Source organism: Nerophis ophidion, unplaced genomic scaffold (assembly GCF_033978795.1).
Source record: "Nerophis ophidion isolate RoL-2023_Sa unplaced genomic scaffold, RoL_Noph_v1.0 HiC_scaffold_165, whole genome shotgun sequence".
NCBI lineage: Eukaryota > Metazoa > Chordata > Actinopteri > Syngnathiformes > Syngnathidae > Nerophis > Nerophis ophidion.
The window spans coordinates 66,518-72,233 of NW_026907087.1; the positions used below are offsets into that span (position 1 = coordinate 66,518).

The window sequence follows — 5,716 nt, forward strand, 5'->3', positions numbered from 1 at the left end:
TTAACCGTGGTGTTTGTCCACTATGTGTTGCGCATAGTATGTCAATTTGTCGCATCACATATGTAGGAATTTACTTTGAGGGTCTCCTGACTCCACTGCAGCGGAGAATATTAGCCCCGCCCCCTGCAGCACTCCTCCAGTTTGAAACAGGCTCATTCCCTTCCCGGCAGTCGATGAGAAGCCATCCTGCTGTGAGGACACACAGGGAAGCCGTCTTAGCCATGGGGTTTCAAGGAAGCACCCTTTACCCACTGGACAGTTTCTAGACGGACAGTGCATACCCTCCTCTTCCCCTAACCCCAACCCCAACATTAACAATCCAATTTTTTTACAGAAAAAATGTACACTTTTTGACATAAGAAATCAACACTTTTTGACATTTAGAAAAAAATCCAGACTTTGTGAGAGAAAAAATCCACACTTTTTGACACTTAAAAACAATTCCAACGTGTAAGTGTGTCGCGGTAATAGTGTGTTAATATTCATCACTTGTAACACAATGGGCTTGTAATAGTGTGTTAGTATTTAACACAATGGTGTTGTATCAGTGTGTTTGTTAACACAAAGCACACACACAAGAACAATAAAAATGGCCTCCTGTCAGCACGTGTCCATGTCTATGAGCACACCATCTGATCAACGCCAGGTCACAGCGTCTTCTCCTGGTCTGAAGTGGCGACCAAAGCTGGGAGGAGAGCAGTGCAGACCCCAGGCGCCTACAGACCCTCCCCCTCCCACAGCTGTGGGAGGAGGAAGTGGAGGAGGAGGGGGGAGTTTGGGAAAGAATGTTTGGAATTCATTTCCTGTTCAGCAGTGAGCAGCTTGTGATAAACCGTGTGTGGGAAAACATGAAGAAGGAGTGAAGGACTGGTCCCCCAGAAGCTGCAGACCGAGGTCCACTTTGTGTGGGAAAACATGAAGAAGGAGTGAAGGACTGGTCCCCCAGAAGCTGCAGACCGAGGTCCACTTTGTGTGGGGAAACATGATGAAGGAGTGAAGGACTGGTCCCCCAAAAGCTGCAGACCGAGGTCCACTTTGTGTGGGGAAATATGATGAAGGAGTGAAGGACTGGTCCCCCAGAAGCTGCAGACCGAGGTCCACTTTGTGTGGGGAAACATGATGAAGGAGTGAAGGACTGGTCCCCCAGAAGCTGCAGACCGAGGTCCACTTTGTGTGGGGAAATATGATGAATGAGTGAAGGACTGGTCCCCCAGAAGCTGCAGACCGAGGTCCACTTTGTGTGGGGAAACATGATGAAGGAGTGAAGGACTGGTCCCCCAGAAGCTGCAGACCGAGGTCCACTTTGTGCGGGGAAACATGATGAAGGAGTGAAGGACTGGTCCCCCAGAAGCTGCAGACCGAGGTCCACTTTGTGTGGGGAAACATGATGAAGGAGTGAAGGACTGGTCCCCCAGAAGCTGCAGACCGAGGTCCACTTTGTGTGGGGAAACATGATGAAGGAGTGAAGGACTGGTCCCCCAGAAGCTGCAGACCGAGGTCTAGCATGGCCCAGCCTCTGCTCAAGAGGACCTTGTCTCGACTGCGAGGCAAGAACAAGTCCCGCAGGAAGACTGAGCGCCAAGTCCACGGTGAGCATCGCAGACTTGCAATCGGCTCAGAATTGACCGCCACAAATATTTCGTCTACACTTTATTCTTTTTATTTATTTATGATCAAATCTTCTCACACTAATGACACCGCCACAAACTTTCACTTTCTGCATTCTTCAGCTGCCTTGCCTCTTCTTCATACTGTGTGTGTGTGTGTGTGTGTGTGTGTGTGTGTGTGTGTGTGTGTGTGTGTGTGTGTGTGTGTGTGTGTGTGTGTGTGTGTGTGTGTGATGACTAGTGAATAGCAGCAGTGTGTGTGTGTGTGTGTGTGTGTGTGTGTGCGTGCGAGTGTGTGTGTGTGTGTGTGTGTGTGTGTGTGTGTGTGTGTGTGTGTGTGATGACTAGTGAATAGCAGCAGTGTGTGTGTGTGTGTGTGTGCGTGCGAGTGTATGTGTGTGTGTGATGACACGTGAATAGCAGCAGTGTGTGTGGGGGGTATGTGTGTTTGCGTGTGTGTGTGTGTGTGTGTGTGCATGTGTGTGTGTGATGACACGTGAAGGGCAGCAGTGTGTGATGGATAAAACAGAGACCTCATTGATGTGCAAACACACAAGTGTACTTTTCCCTTCCCCCACTATCTTTGCTCTCCTACATTGTGCCTATATGATGACTTATAGGACAAACATGCTACATATCTAACATTTATTACATTTATATGACATACATGCTACATATCTAACATTTATTACATTTATATGACATACATGCTACATATCTAACATTTATTACATTTATATGACATACATGCTACATATCTAACATTTATTACATTTATATGACATACATGCTACATATCTAACATTTATTACATTTATATGACATACATGCTACATATCTAATATTTATTACATTTATATGACATACATGCTACATATCTAATATTTATTACATTTATATGACATACATGCTACATATCTAACATTTATTACATTTATATGACATACATGCTACATATCTAACATTTATTACATTTATATGACATACATGCTACATATCTAACATTTATTACATTTATATGACATACATGCTACATATCTAACAGTTATTACATTTATATGACATACATGCTACACATTTATTACAAACAAACTTAGCCTGCAGATCTGATTGTATACTTATTGGATGACATTATATTCCAAATATGACTGATATTACATGTACTATCATAACCCTATCCCTCCATTTTCTAAAATGCTAATCTTCATTACAGTCACAGGAAAGCTGGAGCCTATCCCAGCTCAATTGTACTTGATTGATTGATTGATTGATACTTTTATTAGTAGATTGCACAGTACAGTACATATTCCGTACAATTGACCACTAAATGGTAACACCCGAATAAGTTTTTCAACTTGTTTAAGTCGGGGTCCACGTTAATCAATTCATGGTATAGGACTTATAGGACGTATGTAACACAGTATTACATACTGTACTTCTAAATGGACTTATATGACAAATGTTACATAGTATTACAGACTGTACTTCTAAATGTACTTATATGACTTATGTTACACAGTATTACATAATGTACTTCTAACCCTAAGTAGAAGAGTTTGCCAAGTCCCTCAACAACATCCTGTCTGAAGAACACCAGCACTACTCCGCCTCTGAGTAATGGGGCCACCTCAGGGAGGCCATTCAGAAAACAGCCCTTGCAACCTTTGGGAAGAAGATCTTCAAAAACAATGACTGGTTTGTTGCCAAGTCCAGCGAGATGACCCTTGTCATTGAAGCAAAGCGTGCTGCCCTTACTGAATACAAACGCTCCCTAAATGAGAAGTCCCTGCAAGCACTGAGAATTACAAGAAGCAAAGTGCAAAAGACGGCAAGACATTGTGCCAATGAATACTGGCAACAACTCAGTGAATCCATCCAGTCTGCAGCTACCTCAGGTAACATCAGAGGGATGTACTAGGGCATCAATGCTCTGGGCCCAACACAGAGCAAAAAAGCCCCCCTAAAGTCCACCAGTGGGGAAGTTATCACTGACAAGAGCAAGCAGTTGGACGGATGGGTAGAGCACTATTCAGAACTCTACTCCAGAGAGAACACTGTAGTCGCCTCAGCCCTTGATGCCATTGAACAGCTGACCATCATTGAGGAATTAGATGCTGAACCAACACTTGCTGAACTTCACAAAGCGATCGACAGCTTAGCGATTGGCAAAGCACCTGGTACTGATGGCATCCCCCCAGATCTCATCAAGCGCTGTAGAGACACCCTCCTGAAACCTTTGCATGATGTCCTCTGCCAGTGCTGGAAAGAGGGAGCCATGCCGCAGGACATGAGAGATGCCAAGATTGTCGCCCTTCACAAAAATAAAGGCGACAGGAGCAACTGTAACAATTACAGGGGCATCTCCCTCCTGAATATGGTAGGAAAACTCTATGCCCGTGTCGTGCTTGTGTGCCTTCAGACACTTGCTGAGCGCGTTTACCCGGAATCTAAATGCGGCTTTCGGACATGATATTCTCCCTACGCCAACTTCAGGAGAAATGCAGGGAACAACAGAAGCCCCTGTACATACATATCCTTCATTGACCTGACCGAGGCTTTCGACCTGGTTAGCAGAGAATGGCTCTTCAGCATCCTACCCAAGATTGGATGGTCTCCAAAGCTCCATAGTCTAATTAGATCTTTCCATGACGACATGAAGGCAACATCCAGTATGAGGGTAGCATATCCAACCCATTTGACATTAAGAGCGAAGTCAAGCAAGGTTGCATCATTGCTCCTACCCTTTTCGGTATTTTCTTTGCCCTGCTCATCGAACATGGTTTTGGGACTGCAACAGAAGGGGTATATCTACGTACAAGATCTGACGGCCAACTTTTCAACCTAGCCTGTCTTAAAGCAAGGACCAACCATCCGGGACATGCTCTTTGCTGATGATGCCACCGTCATTTCACACACTGAACAAGAACTCCCGTGCCTTATGGACAGATTCTCCCAGACCTGCAAAGACTTTGGGCTTTCCATCAGCCTAAACATGACCAATGTGCTGAGTCATGAAGTGGACACTCCACCAGTCATCACAATCGATAAGCACCAACTCGAAATCGTACACCATTTCACTTACCTGGGATCCACCATCAGTGACAATCTGTCCCTTGATGGTGAGATCAACAAACGTATCGGCAAAGCTGCCACAACCCGCGTCTGGGAGAACCGGAAGCTGACAATTCCTACCGACATGGCAGTGTACAACGCCTGTGTTGTCAGCACTCTTCTCTATGGCAGCCAAACATGGACAACATACTCCAAACAGGAGCGCAAACTGAACACCTTCCACATGCCTTGCCTTCGCCGCATCCTCGGCATCCATTGGAGTGACAAGGTGAGGAATGTCCAAGTCCTCCAACGCGCTGGTCTTCCTACCATGTTCACGCTGCTCAGACAACGCAGGCTGCGTTGGCTCAGCCACTTGTGCTGTATGGAGGTTGGACGTATGCCAAAGGACATCCTGTATGGCGATCTTACCTCTGGCAAGAGATCTGTTGGCCGGTCGAAACTGCGCTTCAAAGATATCTTCAAGCGGGACATGAAAGCCCTGGACTTAAAGACTGAACATTGGGAAGATGTAGCGGCTGACTGCAGCAAATGGCGCAGTGTCCTTCAAAAACAGTTGAAGACTGGCGAGGAATAGATCCATGCCACAGCCAATGAAAAAAGAACCAAGCGGAAGACAAGCACTCCTGCAGTTGCGCCTTCCAGCTACATCTGCAGTAAATGCGGCGGTATTTGTGTCTCCCACATCCGACTCATCAGCCACCACAGGCGTTGTCGCTGAGTTTAAACTTGACCTCTGGACTAGCGCAGTATCCATAATCGTTACGACTGACGGAGGCCTAGAGAGACTTCTAAATGTACTTATATGACTTATATTACACAGTATTACATACTGTACTTCTAAATGTACTTATATGACTTATGTTACACAGTATGATACACAGCCATGATATTACGCACCTTGGATCCCTCAGGCACTACTGCATCAAAAAGCCAAATTGTTGTGTAAAGGATATCACCACATGGGCTCAGGAACACTTCAGAAAATCACTGTCAGTAACTACAGTTGGTCGCTACATTTTTAAGTGCAAGTTAAA

At 45.3% G+C, this 5,716-nt stretch overlaps 1 long non-coding RNA gene across 1 annotated transcript; it reads left to right on the plus strand.

Moving 5' to 3' along the window:
• Positions 1 to 806: 806 nt before the first annotated feature.
• Positions 807 to 1,326, plus strand: LOC133547713 (uncharacterized). Its single transcript, XR_009805573.1, has 2 exons — positions 807 to 1,162; positions 1,230 to 1,326. It is a non-coding gene; the product is annotated as an uncharacterized LOC133547713 (long non-coding RNA).
• The last annotated feature ends 4,390 nt before the right edge of the window (positions 1,327 to 5,716 follow it).